Source organism: Xiphias gladius, chromosome 23 (genome assembly GCF_016859285.1).
Source record: "Xiphias gladius isolate SHS-SW01 ecotype Sanya breed wild chromosome 23, ASM1685928v1, whole genome shotgun sequence".
NCBI classification, from domain to species: domain Eukaryota; kingdom Metazoa; phylum Chordata; class Actinopteri; order Istiophoriformes; family Xiphiidae; genus Xiphias; species Xiphias gladius.
Window position 1 is genome coordinate 7,803,564 of NC_053422.1, and position 22,198 is coordinate 7,825,761.

Consider the following 22,198-nt stretch of genomic DNA (forward strand, 5'->3'; position numbering starts at 1 on the left):
CAGTAGGCTGTATGGCACTGCAGCAATTACAATATTTCTCTAGTTGAACCTTATCAATTTTTGTACAATGCAGTTCTTATCTATCCAGACATAACCACTAGGAGGGCATGAGTAAATTAGGTATCATTGGATAGAATCCCAGTAGATATATATACAAAGACCTAGTTCCGTGTGATAAAATACAGTGCTCTGAGGAGAACCTGGATGTCCAACATGTTGATTCCCAGTTCCAAAGCTTTGGCTACAAACTGAACTATGTTGCATCAACTGTCTTATGTTAGTCAACAATACCCTTTAGGTGAGTACCAATACATTGATGTCAATGTGGATCTAATCACAAAGCGATTATAATGTTTAATTTGAACTCTAATCTTGTCATGTAACTTAGCATCAAGGCAAATTAACCTATTTGACACTATATGCATCACAAAGCCTCTCAAAGGACTCTGGAGAGAAAAAAGGTCTGTCTGTAATTAATCAGCATTCACAAAACAAAATGATGCAATACAGACTGGGTAAGACAAAGCAGAAACAACTGAACTGGTAAAGGTCGTTTGATGCAGTTTAAACCGTGTTTTAAGACTTTCTTTGTCATAAATTCAATGGTGATGTTTTTTGAAGTTCAGTGTTAATTTTTTGGCATTAATGTAGGATACCTGATATCACCAGACACCAGTGGAGACAAGTGATGAAAATTAAAGTCTAGAAAGTTTTAAGTACGAATTTCCCCCTCAACTTTAGCAGTATTTAAAGTGTAAGTACAAGTTTAACTGTCCCAAACTGCAAATTAAGCAGTATCTGCAGGGCTTTGATCTAACTGTCACAATATCAGTACTCAACTTACTCCTCCAGTGTCTGGGATTTCTGGCTTTCAAAGTGGTCATACTAGGAGTGAATGAAATTGCAGTAACTGGTACTTTCTGCAACCATGTCTCAACACACTATGGGGACAGCTCGATCTGAACGTGTCTTTTGAATACCACGTCCTCAAGGTATTAATGCGAACAGGGGAGATGTGTTTAAAATTTATATACGTAATAGCACAAAACCAAACTTGGTATCAGTATCAAAACTTTGTGGTATCAAAGGTGTGCAGTGTAATCCCTGCTTTTATGTCCCTCTCTATAAGTCTGTTCCAATCCACTTCCCTAACTTTAGAAATAAGCTCCTCTCATTGGAGTACGAGCGCCAGTGATTGGCTGCTTCATCTGTTTGTTTGTTGTTTGCTTTGACCAGAGAGACAGTCTTTGAGTACCTTTGATGTGAGGACTGTCTATGATTTGAAATGGGAGCATAGGCACTGGTGAATGTCCCAGCTGACTTATCCCTGCTTCAGTGTTATTGGAGGCTCATCCTATCAAACAGTAGGAAACAAAATCATAATTAAGGACATTTGTAGTGGGGATTCAACTTTCATTATAGCACAAGCCAACATAAAGCCCCAAAGCCTGGTACATGCTTGGCCAACAATGTCATAAAGGACAATATGGCTGCTGTAAGGTCCACAGTGACAAGACCAAATGACTCTCTAGCCAGAGATAATCAGCTTTGTATGTCATGTTGACATGAACAGAGTGTTAAGGCATATTGCACTTTGATGCTGGCAACACTGGCACAAAGCTGATTTCAAAAAGTGCAATAGGAGAACACAAAGGGAGACATTCCCGCAGTGTCTAACTGGCATCTGCATTAAACAACAATCAGGGAACACAAACTGGTTAGGAGTGGCTTGGTGCATTAGGACTTGAGAGAGTGAGGGCATTTTATGTCCATCTTGCAAAGTTCCAGGCTCACACTGGATCAAATCAAGGAGTTCTGCCTTCGTCCATCCAAAAAGGTAGACAAATAGCTGGCATGATAACCAAGAAATGAGAAGCACTGATCTACTCCTCCGCGAAAGTCACCAAATGAACAGCAGCCGGTGTTGAGAACAGCCAGTGCCCAGGCAAGGGTTGCTGAATTTAAGAAATGTTTAATAGGCAGTATTAGGGGCATGTCTACTTTATGAGGAGCAAGTAGAAGGGATGGAATACAACAAGGAGAGGAAATAACATGCAGTAAATGTTTTTTTTTTATCTGACTTTTATTCACCGTGTCATGATCACATAATGCAGTACGCATACAAGTCTGATGAGCCACACTATCCCAAACAGGGTTGGAGAGTTGTTTTGGTGGCAATCATAGTGAGACAGAAACCTCAACATCTTTAGCGGTTTTTTTTTAAAGGAAAATGACAAATCCACTTTACATAGTAGTAGTGGCTAATCTATTCCACCCACAGACTGGTGAGAATGTATTATACAACCCTCAGTTGACGCTCTGGGTTTCAAAGCAGCGTTTTTTTTTTTGGACTGCATTCTTCATTCCATGGCTATAAGTTAAACCAAGACAATGCATATTAATATTGTATATGCACATATATATCTATACAGACTCACCCATTAAGCCTTGAATTCAGCTGCACAGATCTATCAAGACCCAGTTTCCTAATTTTTTGCAATCATTTGAAAAATGAAGGAATGGGGATAAAGGAAAATGAGGTTGGGAATAAAAATCACAGAGTACACACAGAAGCAAACAGAAATGTTATCTTAGCAAGACCTGACCAAGGCAATGGGTCATTAAATTATCTGAAAACAAAATGTGATTTCCTGTGGGCAGACTTAGAAACTTTGATTATTGTCTTTTGTGTGCCTCATACATAAATTTGCCTTCCCTCCAGAGATGATGAATTAACTTCACAATGAGAGACAGTTTATTGAAACATTACTGATAAGTGTTAATTTATTTATAACATGTGCTTTATGTGTGCATTTTTTTTTTTTTTACAGGCTAAGGGGCAGATAGACTGAAGTCATACTAGGAGGTCTTAGAATTCAGATTTGACAAAACCCGGGCATCATTTTAAAATCTATCATAAGTCTATTTGCATAATAATGAGAGAACACCCATTATGAAATTCATAATTTAAAACAAACACTTAATAACGGTTCCACAGATAGCTGAGAACTCCACCTCCATTCCCCACTTCATAAGGCACAAACCGAAGTGTGCAGTAATGCCTGATAGGCGGCATTTAATTCCAATCCATTATTAAGAGCAGGTATGTATATGATCCTGCAGCACAGCAGCCCATACTTTGTATTCAAAAGCGTTTTCTGGCCCCATGCAGTTGTATTACTTTCAGTTACAGCTCATGAATAACATCAAACAGACCATGAAGTGCATAGAAATGGAAAATGTGATAACTATGAGGGTGTATCCAACCACTGTTTGAAGTACCTTTGAGCCTCCGGATCTTGAAATGTGGGTACAAGGAAATGCACATTGCTGTGTTGCTGTGTAATAAAAATCACTGGGTAAATTGGTTGATTAGAAGATTAGGGACATAGTATGAGAGAAAAAGTAGCCAAAGGCATAATAATAATAAAATCAAAGGCTGTAGCTTTCTAATGTTGGCTTCAAACCAATATTTATTCAACAACCCACATCAGCTTGCCTTGTGCCTTTTGGTGGATCTTGGAAAAGAAAATTTAACGTTCAGTATATTTCAATATCTATCTCCACCACTTACGTGAGGCACACATGCTCATAAGTATGATTTTGAATTCCTATATTTGGAGCAGATTATCCATTGTACACGTACCACTGACGCATGCCAAATAGTTGTAGAAAGGCAAAATCGTTGTTTTTCTAAAGACCATATTAGCCATCAACCTCATCCCTGAACATAAAGTCGTGGGCTTGCTCATCAAATTCTTTGAGCTCCGTGAGGTTAAATTCATTACATATTCAAGGATAACAAGGCACTTAGTTATATGGGTTTAGTAAATATTCCCTGTCAAACATGGATTGGGAAGGCTTACCTTTAATGGAAGGAATGAATCATGACTGCAGCATTCAACTCCACATTCACAATGACAGTTATAATTCTATTACGTTATATAGTGTTTTGAGCCCCTGAGTGACATCACACGGGGGGAGAAGGAGGGAACAAATTCATTCAGAAATCACCCCTTGGTATTTAAAAGTACACATGCTCATTCTAGCACCAATGGTGGCAACTCAGTAGGTAATCCACCCACTTTACCGTTGAGGGAGTGCAACCTCCACTACCTACACGTAAGCCCATTAAAAGCTTCAGCACATTACAGGAAAATCCGAAAAAAATGCACATAGGCACTTCCTTCTGACTGCCGTTTCCTACATTTTACATTTTTGGGTTTCTGCCATTGCAGTTTCAAGTTTGGACCAGGGACTCTATGGCTCCCTAAGGGCCAGAGTAAGCTCTTTTTCCTACGGAGGCAGGAATGAGAATGTTTTATCCGTCTGTGGTGGCCAGAACCATTTTGTACTCTGGGGTCTGCTGGGGCAGTAGCCTGAGGGTGGCCAACACCAACAGACTCAACAAACTGATTCAGAAGGCTGACTCAGTCCTGGGGTGGAACTGGACCCTCTGCATGTAGTCGTGGAGAGTACGATGTTGTCAAAACTCCTCTCCATCTTGGACAACGTCTCCCACCCTCTACACAGCATTCTGGTTAGCCAGAGGAGCATGTTTAGCCAGAAACTCAGAATGACTAAGTGCTCCACTAAACACATGAGAGTTATTTTACCGATAAATTACTGTTAATCTACTTGCATGTTTCCAGTTTTTGCACTTTTGTCCATACTTTGATTCTACCTCACACATTACTTTTTACATTTTTCACATTTATATTTGTACTTTTTCTATTCACTTACTGTGTATATTATGACTATTTATAGTATATGTTACTTTTTACTTGCTCACTTCCTTAAGTAACTGAGTGTTGAGCAACTGTAACAAAGCAATTGCTTTGTGTTGATCAACAAAGTGTTTGATTCTGATTTTGAAATGTTTTTTTAATTCATGATGATCTTTCAATAAAGTTGAATGAGTACAAGTCACTACAATGTACAGTAATGAAGAAATGATTACTCCAGTAATGGATAAAGGTATTTGTGCTTTGTTTAATCCAGTAATTTGATATAAAATGAGTATTTCCCATCTATGTTCAACACCCCTTCTTCCAGAGCAGTTCTAGAAAACAGACTATGAGGGGACTGAATATGTTTTTCTACCACTTCAGCAAATATTTAAGCTATAAACAATGAGAGCAAAATAGAACTTGCATGCCGTACTTCTTATAATTCAGCTGTTTTGTTTATGTCTCCAGAGTCAAGACTTTACTTGTGTTGACTGAACTGCTATCAACCTCGCAGGTCTTCACCCTACTATGTCAGTTCTGATCCAAACAAAGGCTGTCTTTGACTAATCACAACACCCCGGAATTAATACAGATCAAATAAGGGCTGAAGGTGAACCTGATTCAAGTGCAATTTTTCTTCACTTTACAGAGTTGTGAGGCTCACTCTGTATTCAACAAACACTGACACATTTAATATGAAACACTTTCACAGCCACTTTTTCTTATTGACCGCTTCCCGACTTGGCAGGCGTGCAGCTATTAAGCCATAATAAATAACAGCAGGCGTCTCCCGTAGGCTGTCCTGAGTGCCACCAGTGATGAGAATGCAGTGGCAACGACAATGCACCTGGGAAATAATGCGACATTACGCATAAAGAAATCCACCATTATGTTGTCTTTTCTTTTTTGACACATATGTATGTTCCTGTGGGCTACCGAAGCAAACAGAAGACACAAAGGTAAAGACAGAATGCAGCGCCTCAGATCCAGGGATAATTTACCACGGATTTTTTTTCATTCTAAAAGCTCACTTTGACAAATGTGCCTCGACGATAGCTGGGAATTTGTGCCTGGCAATTGATCATCCCATGGAGCTGTGCTAAACCTGCATGAAAACCTTGATATACTGACTCAAGCGGTGTGACGATGGCAGTTAATGTTTGACGCCCTAATTGTTGATGTAAATCTTCATTATTCACTTGTTTAGCAGACAAGTGTGGCACCATTTGATCCAGTTTGTGCAATCAATGGCATGAATGCCAATTGCAACATGGCTACTCATTCATTTAGCTGCTCAGATTAAATAAAAGAAGTTAGTAATAGAGACACCTTTGTGCACCACACCACCTTAGCTTCCATAATTGTGCTCATAACTAATTTCAGGCATTTCATCCCACACAGCTACCAACCTGATACCATATGACTTCAATAGTGCTTGAGACACAATCACTCTTGTATACATGTGCACTTATATTGTACTCCATTCTACCTGAATGCCCATAGCGGCCGGATGCTTAATGTCTATGCTTAATTTATATACATAGTCTCCAGTACGGTATATCTTGCTCTGTCACCTTGTGCTGTATACTATCTGCGGACCTGCTGTCCCTGTTCTGTATGTGTGTTCTGTGTTGCAAGGCAACGTGTTGACTTGTTTCTGCATACTGTAAATATCAAACAGCATGTTCCTACAGTCGTGACTCTGATTGAGTTTACATTCTCTGACATAATGAATTCCCTGGATACACTTTATATAGTGTCTTAAAGTGGTCGAGTAGCATTCACTGTACGTTTTCAGGTGGGTATACTTTTCTTTCATTATTTAAATAAATAAATTATGAAAATTAAAAAAAAAAAATTTATTCCTCAATGTAGTTGGGATCAGATTTGTTACAACTAGTATTGAATGTGTGGATGGGGAAGTTGGTTACCATTCGCTTTTGTTTGAATTCCAAGCCACAACAAGAAATGAAATAGCTGATATAAAGAGTCCATTTTCACAGATTGCACATTATAGTTCCTGCTGAAGACTTGGATGATGTCTGCATTAATATTTATAAGTTAGGGTTAACCATACATCTGTAAGCTTGTGTAATTGAATATCTTTTTCCTATACGTGTGGCTTTTTTTTTTTCATTACTTGTTTTGGGGTAACGCATCCAAGTGACACATTCTCACATTATGCCCCTCATAAATCTCTCTGTCACAAAGAGCAATTCTGCATCAGTGCCACTTTATTTGGTGCACTTGTGCAGATTTATATTAACTGCGTGTCAAATCTGCAGCGACACTCAGGTATGCTACATAAAGATTCTGTTCACAGTGTTTCGTTGTTATACCAATGTCAGGCTGTTATAGTTTGGCTTATCACAGTGAGCCTTGGATTACTTTTGTTATAGCAGTTGATGTTATTGATTTCATCGCGTTCACCATGATGATTAATATCCATGTCAGTTCCAACAACCAGTGAAAAAAAACATGTAAGCGGAGGGGGGGTGTCCTCTCCAAGAAAACATACACTTGCCTTTCTCTCCTTTATGAAGACGTGGTATTTGTAAAGCTGCTGGGCGTCTCTCCATCACTGTGGGGGCACTGAGCTACTGTGAAAGCCTCAGGTTTCCACTGACATTCTTTAAGAACAGATCAAACTGGTACAAGGGGTAGAATATGACACTTTACTAACACCTGGATAATATTATATCTCAGATAAGTGCGCCAAATACTGGCAGATGCCAAGGAACGAACGCACTTTTTATGATGTAAAACTTTTTTGTCTGAAAGATAAAATCAAATCTTCTGTCAAACACATCTTCTTTAAAGAATTCAGTTCCTCTGTTAAATTGTTTTTCTTCTCTTCAGCTTTCTTTCAACTGATAGATGTAGCCATGTTTTTGCCTTGTGGTGCTGCACTGCTATCTCAAGTAGGTCCTGTGTGTTTTTTTTTTTCTTTTTCTGGGTCTCCATTAAAACTAATTAAAATTTGGTTATTTCTAGTCACTTACTTGCCATTTCAACAACTAATGTAACTTTTATTTTCAGTGACAGTTATACAGATACACCTCTAACATGGACATTATGTCTACTGAGTTTTGAGATTGAAGATGCTAGGACAAGGTTTTTCTGATGCAAGAAGATGCTGATCAACAGAGTTGCATCTAGTAATACAAAGTGAGGAGAAAAAAAAAAGGAGTGCAAATGGGCCTAACATTTTAGCACTGTTGAAAAATAATGTTAACATTAAGGAAATGAGAAATGCAAAAGGAAAAATGTGTAATAATTCAAATATAAAACTGAGGTTTGTAGGACTACCAAACACATACGTGGTTGGCCCGCATAGTTAACACGGATATCTTGTTAGAGTTGCAGTAAAGAAAGGGGACCAGCAGAGACCAGAGCATTGTCAGTTAAAATATAGAATGCAACTTATGATTCTGAAAAAAGCCCTTCTTACAAAAGGGTTTTTTTCTCTTTTCTTTTTTTCAGTTGATAATTGATTTGCGATGCCACTGCTCTGTAAATGCTGAAAACAGTTGCATTAACAACTCGCAGTGTGATTGCTGAGTGACAGTGCAAAATCATTTCAATGGAAGGAAAAAGCAAGGTTGTATTTCAGGACACTTAGTAACAAATGCTGGAGAGTCAGATGCACATACAGTAATTCAACTATTTTGTTCCACAACGCTATGTTGCACCACAGAGATTGTTCTGGGCAGGGTGAGATAACAATATAATACGCGTCAGAATGAATAAAGAAAACAGTCCAAATAAATAAAAATGGAATGGACAACATGATAACAGGACATAAGGAACACCAAATAAGTGTCAGACAAGAATCATATTATATCTAATATTGGATTGAAATTATTTCATACTTCTCAAGACCACATAAAGATGACAACTGCATTGTAATATTTTCCTCACTGAGTGCTGGCTCATGACAAAATGCAAATGATTAAACACTTGTTACTTCTTTCTTCTATTTTTGGCAAATACTGAATTGTGTGACATTTTTACTTTTACATGAGTAAAACAAACCATCCTGTCTTCCACTCTTGACCTTTCCACTGCCTTTTGTTGTGCCTCGTCTTACTGTAAAAAATTACCCTTATGGGAAGTAACATCATAAAGGTACATAATAAAAGAACCATACATAATTATACATACAGATCTTTAATAGATCTTTAGTGCAATATCCTTGCAGTCAGTGAATGAAGATTTAATCTGCACTCCTTTTATAATCATAGATTTTATTTACAAATGCACTTACTACTCCACATACCTTAGATGAGTTTAGATGTATTAGAGTGAGATGTTGAAATGACCTTGTCCTCGTTTACAACTGTTTGTCAGGTTTTATAGACATTTTTTCATAGATTTACATTCACATTCACATATAGCTTGTTCAGTTCAGTGGTGTCAGTCAGCAGTGTCAGTGTTCGAGGTTTCGGTAAGTAAGTTAGTGGCAAGCAAAGCAGGCAGTGAGCAGGTCAGAAGAATTTGAATTTCACTTGCCTTCAACATTCTGTCTCACATCTGCAGTAAGTGTTGACATTTTATATGTTATATATACACATGACCGAATTCTGTCCCAGCTCTGCCTTTCTCGATCATTTTGTATTAATACACTAGTTTCCACAGCTGGATGTTGAATATCAGAAGATGTAAGGATGAATAACTAAGAACTATAGACAAATGGAAATGGAAACTCAAGCTTGAATTATTTTTTTTTTTTTCCCAAAATGCATAAGACCAAGTAGATGTAGTCAAGACATATTCAGCTTTTGCTCATACAGTATTTCTGAAAATTATTTAGGGAAAACGTAGTTATTATGATGAGTCTTTCCAGTTTCAGCTTAGCAAGAGCTCAGTATCTATCAGTATCTAGCTATAATTTGGACCTCTGCATTCCCTACATTCAATCAGGAAAACTAAATGTAAGAACAGAAGTGTCACTGTGCTCCCTTCACCAGACACACCTTTGATGCCTTTGTGCCTCCCTTTCATATCCTTTTGCCCTTACTACTACCATATCATAAAGCACCTGTATAATAAATTATACATAATAATAAAATATAATATATATACAAAACAAATACAGATCTTAGTCTGATGCTTTAACAGTCAGTGAATGAAAATTTTAATGAATTTTTTATATAATCATAGATACATTACAAAAGTAGTTAACATACTCTTAGATGAGGATAGATATGTTAGAGTGAGATAATGAAGAAACCTTTTGTGTCTTTTTTACTGTTTGTCAGGTTTTATAGACATTTTTCTAAGAATTACATTCACACACAGCTATTTAGCCATATTATGTTCAATTGCATGTGTGAGTGTCAGTAGTGTTCAGTAAATTGCATTTAATTGCAGTGAAAAGCAAGAGTGAGCAGGTCAGGCAGGCAGATTAGCACAGTTATAGAATTTTTCTTCAACACTTCTCTCATCTCTCTCATCTGCATAGTGTTATATATTTTATATATATATATATGTCCCAGCTGTCCCAGCCAGCTCTTCTTTTCTTTTTCATTCTCGAATATTTATTTTCCACAGCTGGAGTTGGAAAGAATATCCAGGAGGAAGGAAGGAAGATGTTTTAAGAGAAGAATGGAAAAAGAAGCTACAATTGAATTTTTTTTTTTTTTTTTTTTTTTTTGCATAAAACCAATGTAAGATGTAGTCAAGACATATTTTTTTTTTTTGCTCATATATTTCTGAAAAAATTTTAGGAAAAAAACGTTTTATGATGAGTCTTTCCAGTTTCAGCTTAGCAAGAGCTCAGTATCTATCAGTATCTAGCTATAATTTGGACCTCTGCATTCCCTACATTCAATGAGGAAAAACAGTCCGGTGAGATGGATGTCCTACTTGAGAGTTTAGGTATGTTTTTGCAAATCCCAGCCTAATATGCAACATCAAATGAATTGGTGTTATTCACCGTAAACAACGAATGTCGCTTAAATTGTTCCCTATAGGAACGCAAATAACTGCCCACCAAGATATCTTGTTAGTCGAAGTATGGATTATAAACACAACATTTCCTCTCAGTATCAATTTTCTACAAAAATTCAGCATTAACTCTGAGTCAGGCTATTGCTAATAAACCCAATACAGAATTGAAAGTAGGTAATAGTCTTAATTCTACCCATAAATAGACGTTGCTATCACAAATTTTAGATGAATTCATGCATACACTATATGTATTAAATGGCAAAAAGTCAAAGAGGATTATTGCAGTATTAATGTGTGCCCATGAGCAGACAGCAGGGAGTTGTGAAGGACAGGACAGTCTTCAGGGCTTACTTGTCCATTCACTTGTAATTTTAAATGTTTAATCCTTAATGACCACCACATTATATTCGTTTTATTATCTATGAAGCTATTATCTCCTTGGATAAGTCTTGATTAAAGAAACATACTTACGACATCAAAAGCACCCAGAGCTTCAGCATACACTTATTCAGCAATTGTTGACAGCCTAACGCAGCACTTCAGGCAGAATCTTATACACAAGAGAGTAGGGCAACCTCTTTCAAGGTTTGAGAGATAATTATACATTATTATACAGTAAGTCAGGGAGCTGGGTGGGATCCAGCCCATGCCAGGTGGTTAATACTGGGGTCACAGTGGGGTCATGTTGACTACGGGCCAAGGCAATGCAAGCAGGATGACTTTTAAATACTACACTCTTTGAATATTCAGTACATAATGTTAACTGATGGCTAAGGGCTTTGAATGCATTTTAGCTTATGGTGAATCAGAATGACTGATGTCTCGTAACAGCTGTTCTGCAGTGTTAGAATGCTAAGTTAATTAAACACAGTATCACACATCATGTACAGGTCGTGTCTGGAGACAGCTTAATAAAAATAACTTCCTGCACCAGTGTGCGTAATTGCCGTGTAGGGTATCTACTGTTGTGGCTCAAAGTTGCATTAGGTGAAATGATTATTTTTAAAAAAGAAGATGGATTTAGACAAAATCACCAGTTGTTGCAATGTAGAGATAGTATCCAATATCACCTTTTCAGAAATTAAGTTATCATATAATTACCTTGTTGGTCAAGACTTCCATTAAGAAAAGACTGTCTTCTAGCATGTATTTTTTGTTACGGTTTCAGCATCAGTATAGTGGCTACTCACAGGTTATTAATTCACAAAGGCTACATATTAAATACAACTGATTAAAAACACAAGTTGACAATATGGTTTCTCTGATTGCAGCCTTTGTATAATAAGAACAACATGTGTCATAGTTAAGTGTACCTGGGGTTTACCTGTAAAAACGTCCTCATTTTGAATGTGAAATCTTTTTATGCTAAAAACAATTCCACTGTGGGTAGACTCTTTTTGAAAAATGTTTTGTTAAACTAATAATTATTGACAACATTCTTGTCTGAGGACATAGCGTTATCTGACTCACTGCTACACACCTTGAAGTCGTATTTTGCCGCCTACACATGTACTTCTCTGACCTTTGCCTACAGGATACAAAGATATAACAGAGAATGTAAATCTTGTTTATTGGCATATCATTTTGATGGTTATTAATGTATTTAGTGATGTTACAGATGTCATTTTGTCATGATAATTACTTTAATTAGTGCCTGTAATTTCATTTTGACAATTATGTTTTTGTTTGTGTTGTTCTCTGTTTCGCCTACATAAAACATGTACTGTGCCAAAAGGAGAGCATCATAGGCCTCAAAAGTGCATTTTACTTAATGAGAAACTTTTAACATAAAAAGGTCTATGATGACCATAGATAATCCGAATGAAAGTACAAATAAAAATCATATAATAAGCTTAAATACTTCACTATACAATCCTTCTCTGATACAGTGGACATGAGACTGACAATGTACATTACACAAACACTGTAGTGTATTGTTGGATGACACCCAAGCAATGGAGTTAGAGTGCAATTCTCAGTAAACATCATCTTTCAAACAAGCAAACATTACAGTATTTTTTTTGTTTTTGTTATTTTGTGTGTGTTAGGTTTACTAGTTCAAACATTCGGTCCACGTATACACAACAAACAAACCAAACTTCGTAATATCGGAAATCTGTTTCAAGATTACACTTCCGAAGGCCTGAACTCTATTCCGCTGAAGATCCTCCGGCCTGAGGTGCCCAGCAGAATTATCATCTAAGAGGCGTCGGAAGAGGTGCAAGGACAGAACACAACAGCGGGGCAAGAGAGCCAGCCAACAAGCGAGGCTGAGAGCTAACCCGCACAGACCAGCCCTGCCGAGTCTCTTCCTTACCAATTCCCAGACACTCATCAACAAGATGGATGAAATAAGACAGAGGATTACATGACGATCATTAAAGAGACTTGGCTGGACAGCAGCATTCCCAACGCAGCTATCAAGCTAGCGGGCTGCTCTGTTTGCCAAGCACACAGGAGTAGACTCCGGTAAGAGTAATGGTGGAGGAGTGTGTATATATGTTAATAATGATCGGTGTACAGCTACAGACATTATTGGGACACACTGTTCCCCAGACACAGAATACCTGGCTTTGAGATGCAGACCCTTCTTTATGCCGAGAGAGTTTACTGCCATCTTAATCATAGCTGTTTACATACCACCACGTGCTAACGCTAAGACAGCCCTGGAGAAACTGCATAGCATTTTCAATAACCAGCTGAATGATTGTTGCAGGAGACTTTAATCACACGGAACTTAAGACGATACTGCCCAAACTCAAAAAAATGTTAACTTTCCAACCACAGACAAAAATATTCTTGACCAAGTTTACACAAACTTCCTAGGAGCATACACAACCACCCCGACTCCACAATTTCGTTTAACACACCACATCTCACTGGAAATGTGACCATCTTCCAAACTTCCAATCTGTAGAACAAGACCAGCTGTTAAAACTGTCCAAGTCTAAAACCAAAAAAGCAGAGTGAAGTCTCAAATGGCACTGTCCAAGGAAGAGCATGTACTTGTCCTAAAGCTCCACCGGTTGAGATCCATTGTGATGAAAACAGACATCAATAAGGCAGCAGGACCGTTCAGGGTGTCAGTTAATAGGGGTGTTCACCAGCATCTTTAACCTCTGTCTACAACAGGTTGTAGTCCCAACCTGTCTTAAATCCACCACCATTGTCACTGTGCCCACTAAGACAGCAGTTAAAAGCATAAATGACTCTTGCCCAGTTGCCCTAACCCCAGTCGTTATGAAGTTCTTTGAAGCACTTTGAGAGATTTGTATTATCTCACATCAAGGCCACCCCCCCCACTGATCTGTAAGCGATATCTCACCTTACATATCAGAACAGCCTTTTGTCCCATGAAAGACCTGATATTGTTTGCATTCATCCTTTAATTTATTGCCTCCTTATGGCAGCAGCAAGCTATTGTCTCTGGAAGCTAAGCTATCTACTAGCCATTGCATCTATTGCTTAATTTTTGTGGGTGTGTCCATGTCCCGTTGACAAAGGCTGAGGCTTGTCAAGCAGAGGGGGGAACATTGCTTCATACCAGGGAAGAACCCATTAAATTCTGGTATTCTTGTCTATGTAAATTTTAACATCTTAAAACCAAGATCAATTAATCTGTCTTAATGACAATGTGGAAATTTCCTTCTTTTGCTTTTCCCTTTTGTCCTTTCGCTGAGGCATGTGGCATTTTTACTTTGTTTCAAAAAGTACATACATACATCTGCTTGTCTGTCATTGAAGCAAAGTTTTAAAAAAAACCTCTTTGCATAAAAGAAGCATCAAAGGGAGACAGAAAGTAAGAACAGGCTTATCAGAGTAGACTCAGGATGTGTACCTTTCCCTCTCTGTTTTTAAATCAAATAAATTAAACACCAGAAAGCTCTAACACACACACACACACACACACACACACACACACACACACACACACACACACACACACACACACACACACTCCTTACCTTACCAACAGTGAACTCAGAATACGTCGACCACTATTTGTAGTTATTTTTGCAAAAACAAAAAAGAAATAAAAAATTCTTAAAATAAATATGGAGTAAGATTTCATAATTGCAAAAGTTCTTGTGTAATTTTCTTCTAGAATTGTCAAGAGGTGACTTCTTGGAAGAATTAGAATTTGTTTTGACACTCCAGGGAACTCAGAAAGGGCAGTGTTTAAACCACACTTTGTGTCACTGGCCCCTTACGGTTGCAAAGAAACCTACCATGCTACCAGCTGCACTGGCAGCTTCGCTCTGAGCACTTTTCAGTCTTCACTTTTATTTTTGGACTCAGTTTCAAGCAGTCCTGAAGACACTATATTATTTGGTCAGAGAAACTTGACCATCATTTCTTAGAGTCCTTAAGTCTTTCATCTGATGTTGGATTTCAAAATTCACCAAGGATGGAAACCACAACTTCAGAACTTCAGAGCAGTCGATAACACCCTGAGCCATTTGGTCAGACACTTCAAATTTGTATGTCTTAAAGCATTTGAGTCTTTGGGTGTTGGACAAAATTCACTGAGACTAATAAGGATCGAACCCAAATCATCAGAACTTCCAAGCACTCCTCTAACAACCAGAGCCAGTTGTAAAACGAGCTTTTGACTAATTTGCATACTGGACTTCATAATTTAGTGAGCATCACCATGATTGTATAGTTGATCACAAACTTCTCAACAGTCCTCTGACTCCTTGAGCCATTTGGTCAGGACCATTTGAGCAGTGTTTCTTATACCTTTTGTGTCCGTCCTTTGGAAGTCAGACTTCAAAATTTACCTCAGTTACCTGAGGATAGAACCTACAACCTCAAAATTTCAGATATTTGCTATGTTTCTTATAGCCTCTGAATTGTGTTGGACTAAATAGAAATAAAATAAAAAGATAAAAATCAAACCTCAGAATTTCCAAGCAGTCCAAGCTGAGTTATTTAGTTAAGGACTGTTTCACTCTTTTCCTAGCCCTTCTGACTCTCTCCTTCGTGTGCTGTCCAAACAAAAAGGTTGATACATCCTTTGGCAGGTTATGGTGGCCATGTGGAAAAGCACTGGAGTAACAGGACCATTCAGTAAGTTTTGAGGTTGTGGGTATGATCCTCTCGCAATTTGTTGTACTTTGAGTCTTTCCTCTGGGTGCTGTAAAGGCTGGTGAGACAGTAAATTAGCTCAAAGAGTTAGAGAACGGCTTGGTAGATTTAGGGCTGTGGGTTTGATCTGTGGGAGATGCATTAAGTTTTGAAGTCCAATCCAGTCTCTTTTCAAATATGTCATGGATTTAGAGGACTACTCTACAGGTTTGAGGTTTTTCTGTTTGAGCCTCAGTACCTGCAGTGAATTCCAAAGTTCAACACCCAAAGTAAACATTCAAATGCTCTAGGAAATAAAATTCTGCTGTCCAACCAAATAGCGCATGGTGTCAGAGGGCCACTTAGAAGATCTGAGGTTGTGAATTCAATCCTTATGAACCTCATTGAATTCTGAACTCAAACAACCAAAGTACACATTCAAAGATGCTAGGAAATAAGAGCCAGTTGTCTGACCAAATAACTCCTGGTGTTAGAAGACTTTTTGGAAGATTTCAGAATATGAGTTTGATCCTTATGAGGCTCACTGGATTTTGAAGTCCAAAGTAAATATTCCAGGGGTCTGGGAAATGAGGGACCATGCAGACAGCAAGCCTGCACTTGCCAGAGTACTATCCCTCCACACCGCTGCTGCCCATGCAAGCTTGTGCCCTGTTGGCTCACAGTTCCACTGTTGGTGAGTGTGTAATGACAGCTTGGACAACTGTTGGATAGGTACACACACACACACACACACACACACACACACACACACACACACACACACACACACACACACACACACACACACACACACACACACACACACACACACACACACACACACACACACACACACACACAGGAGTGTGAGAAGTTTTTGTCAGACGTATCACAGTCAACTTTTAGGAATCAGGTTGGCCAGTTGAAACACCTGTTATCTATTTAGCATTAAAAAAAAAAAAATCCTTTCTGTTTTGCAGTTTTCACTTGCAGTTAGTTTTGTATTCATCAAAGCTTTGAAAGCAAAGCATCTGAAATAATTTAACAGTTTCTAGCATATCAATCATTAGTGCATTTATCTTCTTTCAAACCCCAAAAATGTTTTCCATGTTCACTTCAAATGTAAAAACCAGACAAGAGAACAAAGAACATTTTGTAGAAACATAATGTAATCCACAATAAGCAGACACATTGTCAAACCCAAGAAAATGATACAGAATCCAAATTTTTAAATGTTTGTGGTAGAATACAATTCTGCAAACAATAAATGAGTTGCACATATAATATAATTCTCTAAAGACCTACAATACATGTCCCTTACAAGCATACAATAGTATACTTTTGGTCCTAACTGTAGAAATAAAAGCAGTTTGAAAAGATATAGTGTTAGCAGACAAAATAGGGAAAACAATCCTTCACACTGTCTAACTGAGGAAGGTCTGAAACGGCCCTGAAACGTTGCAAATAAATGTATCATTGCAAGTTAAACAGTGAGCGGGATTTTGTTTGCTACTTTGGACCATTTATCCCTTTTCTATGCACCTGTCTCATGTAATAGATGTGCAAAGTGTTCTTCTGTTAAAAGATATACTGTTATCATTTAGCATTTTTATTTCTTATCATTTTAACAATACACATTGTATTCTTTCCTAATATTCCTTTATTGTACCACACATACTGTATCTATATCAAAAGTAACAGCATATGGAAATTCTGTTTAGCTGCTGCATTGCTACTTAGATGATGCAGCAGAGCATAGTGATTTTAAAAAGTAACATCCATCGTGATATTTGACCGTAATAAATCAAGCAGGGTTAACTGCAATGTATGTGATGCTAAACATGATTTATTATGTTAGTCAAGGCAGAGTTATGACTCAAGTTGTTCTTGTTTGAACAACAATGACCTCATCATTTTAAATTCCGCATGTAAGGAAACCTGCAACAGAGCAAACACTAATGTAAGATGTTCTGACTGTGGCATTACAGTGAATTTACTCTTTCGGGATTCCTTTAGTTTAGTGGGTTCAAAACAAACCAAAAAAAGAGTAAAATGTTTAACAAGCAGTGTGTTAATCAAGTGCAGTCATCATAGATTCATCTGTTTTTGTGATGTGTATGTTAAAACAAGTCAAAGAGCAAGTTTAACGGGTCCTATTCAAAAATCCTAAAACTTAAGTCTATTTCAAAAATGTTTCCACAGAGATTTAATAATTAATTTCTTTTTCGGACATAATTTTCTCTGATGTCAACAAAATGTATGTGTGGTCTGAAGTGTGACAGGGTGGATATGGACAATATGTTTTACTGGCTTGTTTTAACCTACTGGTATTGGCGATGAACAAATTCAGAAACAATTGTATTCAACGAGAAACATGTTATGCTGATCAAAGTAACAAATTACGATATAAACACCCACGTAAAAGGCGTCAAGAACAACGGTGGCTTGCTGTTATTGACCTTTCTGGGCACAGCAGGAGAATATTGGGCCAGTGCATTACATGTTCCCAAACGATTCTTAATGACTCTATCTTAATGATAGAGTAGTTAAGATGGTACCAGAAAACATGAATTAAATTACTCTATTGTGTACAAGAACAGACTGAGGGAAAAAAAAGAGATTTAACTGCTGTTACTCTTCTGGCAAACATGATTGGCACAACAGACTTTATTTGCACTAAATGCACCATCTCTAAAAGCATCTTCCTATTTAATTACAAACAATAACCCTCCATAAACATAAAAAACATAGAGTTTAAACCCACACGAACTTTCAGACCCCTCAGGAATTATCAAATGGCCTAATTATTATCCACATTTCCTCTGCAACAGATGTGCTGAAAGGCAGAAAAGTTAGAAACACTTGGACCCTGCAGGCAGAAAGCTCCACTCTAGAGCTAAAGTTAAAATCAACATGATTACATAACCTAAGGTAAGAGCTTAGGCTCACTCTGATGGAGATGCTACTTGAATTACATCAGTGTCCAAATCGGTTGAAGGCTTGACACTGGACAACCCAGTCTCTCCTACTTAATCACCCTTGTTATTAAAGATGCAAAGGAGTAATATTCAGCTTTATTTACATGACACTAACAACACCTTTCTTGAAAGTGCTAGTTGGACATCACACTTTCATGTCTGAACCACTGAGGCACTTCATCTAAGCTTAACCAATAATGATTTATGCCGTCAGATGATATGCTCATCATCTGATCCAAACACGCACCAATATACAGTATATTCGAGGCACTTTATGTCCCTGACATTTTTTCATTTAAAAGGGTTTTCATGTAAATCAGCATGTATTGCCTTGGTGCAACTAAGATCATTTGTAAGATTTTTTTTTTTAAATCAATTACATTGTTCACTTCATCAAATTTTTTTTTTCATCTGATGGCATTGGGGAAATTATATATTTTTTTGATTTTTATATTATACTTTTCTGCCAATACACCAAACTTAACCTCTTATTATGTGTAAAAACCATTGTGGCTATACAAGAACAGCATTTTTATCTTTGTACAAATACATTTCGCATCAAGCATTAATCTTTACCGGTTCAGTCCCAATTTTTGTCCTACCTGAGTGCCCCTGTGTTCTTACCAGCGGGGGAAGAAGTATTTAGATCCTTTGCCCAAGTAAAAGTATGTATGTAATGTATGTAAACAATACAGCAAGTAAAAGTCCTGCATGAAAAATCCTATTTAAGTAAAAGCACACATGTACTAATAGCAAGTTAGTTAAGGTATTAAAGTAAAAGCTCTGGTTTAGTCCCTCTGACTGATATATTATCATATATGACATTATTAGATGATTGATACTGAATAATCATTGTGCAAGCGGCATGTTACTGTTGTAGCTGCTGAAGGTGGAGCTAGTTTGAACTACTTAAACTGTTTTATATACAAGGACACCAGATACATCTGAGGGGTTGCGAGATGATTAATGGCAAAGGAAATCCTTTTTCAGTTTTTGGACTTTTTCCTTATATCTTTGATTTCTGGTGACAAATTGGGTCATTTGAACATTTATTGAAATGAAACCATGTAAATGGTTTAGAAAGGAAAATCAGAAAGAAAAATCAGTTGGAGCTGTTAAAAACTCATAGACCCTGATTGCACACTGCTTTTTGTAAGACTTAAGAAGCCAAAAAAAGCTTTGGAAACTACTGGTTTACTCTTTAACAATGCGTTGTATTTTAAAGGCTTGTTATATGATCCACTGTGTAAAATCTCCATCTTAAAAGTATCCAGTAACTAAAGCTGTCAAATAAATGTAGTGGAGTAGATAGTACGATATTTCCCTCTGAAATATAGTGGAGTGGAAGTGTAAAGTAGCAGAAAATGGAGATACTCAAGCAAAGTACAAGTACCTCAAAAGTGTACTTAAGTGCAGTACTTTAGTAAATGTACTTAGTTTCTTTCCAACACTGGTCCTTACCACTGGGTAAGGACCCCCCCCCCAGAGGTGGGGTAAAATTAAGTAATAATGGAGACATCTAGCTCCAAATCAACTAGACTGGGGATTTATTGTCATACTGTGGGGAAGATAAAACTCCTGGATCACAGAAATGTGGTGGGTGTCTTTCTGATCTTTATTCTAATGAGGCTTAATGAGCCCCCCCCCCCATACACACACACACACACACACACACACACACACACACACACACCTAGTTAGTTCTCCGTTAACATGTCAGAGTTTCAATTCCACTGTTGATCAATGGGGTAGAGACAAGCTCTCTCATTTAGCTCAAGGCTAAAACTGTCAGACAAGATTTTGTAAGAATCCCCGGCTTTAATGAATCCAAATGCTAGGGCAGACTACGCAGCCAGAGCAACTAGAGTCATTAGGTAAATGGTTAACAAATAGCTAGGAAAGCATGAACAGGCAAACCATGAAGGATGAACTCTGCCAGAGATACATGTGAATGTGAGTGGGCAGCCGGGGTCATGGGCAACAGTTGAAACCCCCCCCGAATGCCCTTTTGCTTATGGTGTGGATGAAAACACGGCTGAGGCCCAGATCAACCTGATCACGAAGAGAGATCTGGTCGCGTCTCTGTCATCTAACATGTTGGAATGTGTGAGATTCATGACTCGACCAAGGCACAGCGGAGCGATGCAGAGAGCATACCGGCAAAATAATGATGTTGAGAGCAGAAGCGCATGTCAAAATGCAGCAGGGACTGGGGCAACAACTGATTTAGCTCAGGGAAGCCAGAACCAGATAAACTGAAAACAGCTTATTCAAAAATAAGCTCAATGTGTGTTGATATGTGCTTTCTTTTTTTTTAAATAAAAGAAAAAAAAGAAATCCAGGTTTAAGCTATTTACTGGAGTAAAGAGAAGCTTTGTTTAACACAAGTTCATCTGCATTTCAAACTTTTACTTTACATAAGTAAAAGTTGCTTATGGAAGTATTCTTAGCAAAATATAGACCTACTTTTTAAGCCTCAAAAGTAAAGCACTTATTGAATAATTTATTTGTCAGTTTATTTATTTATTTATTTATTTATATAGTTTTTATTTAACTCACGTCCTACTTCAGTCCAGCGGGTGACACCTCAGAAGAGTTACCAGGCGAGATTCCACATTTCCGTGTTGAGTGCCGGTCCCGGCCGCAGTGGTAACATTGTGCTCAGGCAGTTTCTGATACCACCCCCCCACACCCCACACCACCCCATCCCACCCCCGAAATAAATAAAATAAAAATAGAGTGTCTAAATACCTCAGGTCGGGGTGGCTGCAGCGCTCCGCCGGACCCCGGTGTTTTAATGTTTGCTGCCGCCGAGGGGAAACGAAGCCGTTGCTGAGCGAAGACTAGCCCGCCGCCAGACAACGATCGACCGGGCCTGACGACGGACGAGTCAGTAACTGCTAAATGTTAAAGAAAAACTGACGTTGGCAGCCAGGGGGAGGGTGCCCCTCAGACACGGTAAATACTATGACCGAGCAACCCTATAAGGCGGAACGGCTAAATATGTCGGGGGTTTGTCGGGTCGTGTCGCTCACTCGACTTCATTATCTCCCCGGTGCACTTTACCTTACGTTAACTAGCTTAAACTGACGGTAACTTCAGGCTAGCAACAGTGGTTGCTACGTGAACTGCCACCAGTGAAATTTGTAAACACTGGCCATGTGTGGAGAAACAAGGTGGCTTTATATTTCTATTTCAGAGATAAATGTTTGTTTTAGTTTATTTTTGTTTTTTTTTTAGCTGCTGTTCTTGAGGACATAGGACGGAGCTGCCAATTGTTACTTTAACTAGTAAATTCACCAGAGTTTTTTTTTTTTTTTTTCAACATAGTGAAAACTTTACAAAAGCATGTTAATGTTTTAAATAGTGTATTTGTGTTTAAGAAGAGTGCACATGAATTTAAGAATAGACGGATGGCAGTGCTCAGGTCCCTGGTTGACCTTTTGATAAAAGCATTTTCCTGGCCCT

At 38.0% G+C, this 22,198-nt stretch overlaps 1 long non-coding RNA gene across 1 annotated transcript in view; it reads right to left on the reverse strand.

Annotated features, from left to right (window-relative positions):
* Positions 1 to 21,579, reverse strand: part of LOC120784873 — a 29,389-nt gene extending 7,810 nt beyond the window's left edge. Inside the window, exon 1 of the long non-coding RNA XR_005706516.1 lies at positions 21,482 to 21,579. This is a non-coding gene — a long non-coding RNA (uncharacterized LOC120784873). The remainder of the gene's footprint in view (positions 1 to 21,481) is intronic.
* Between the last annotated feature and the right edge of the window lie 619 nt (positions 21,580 to 22,198).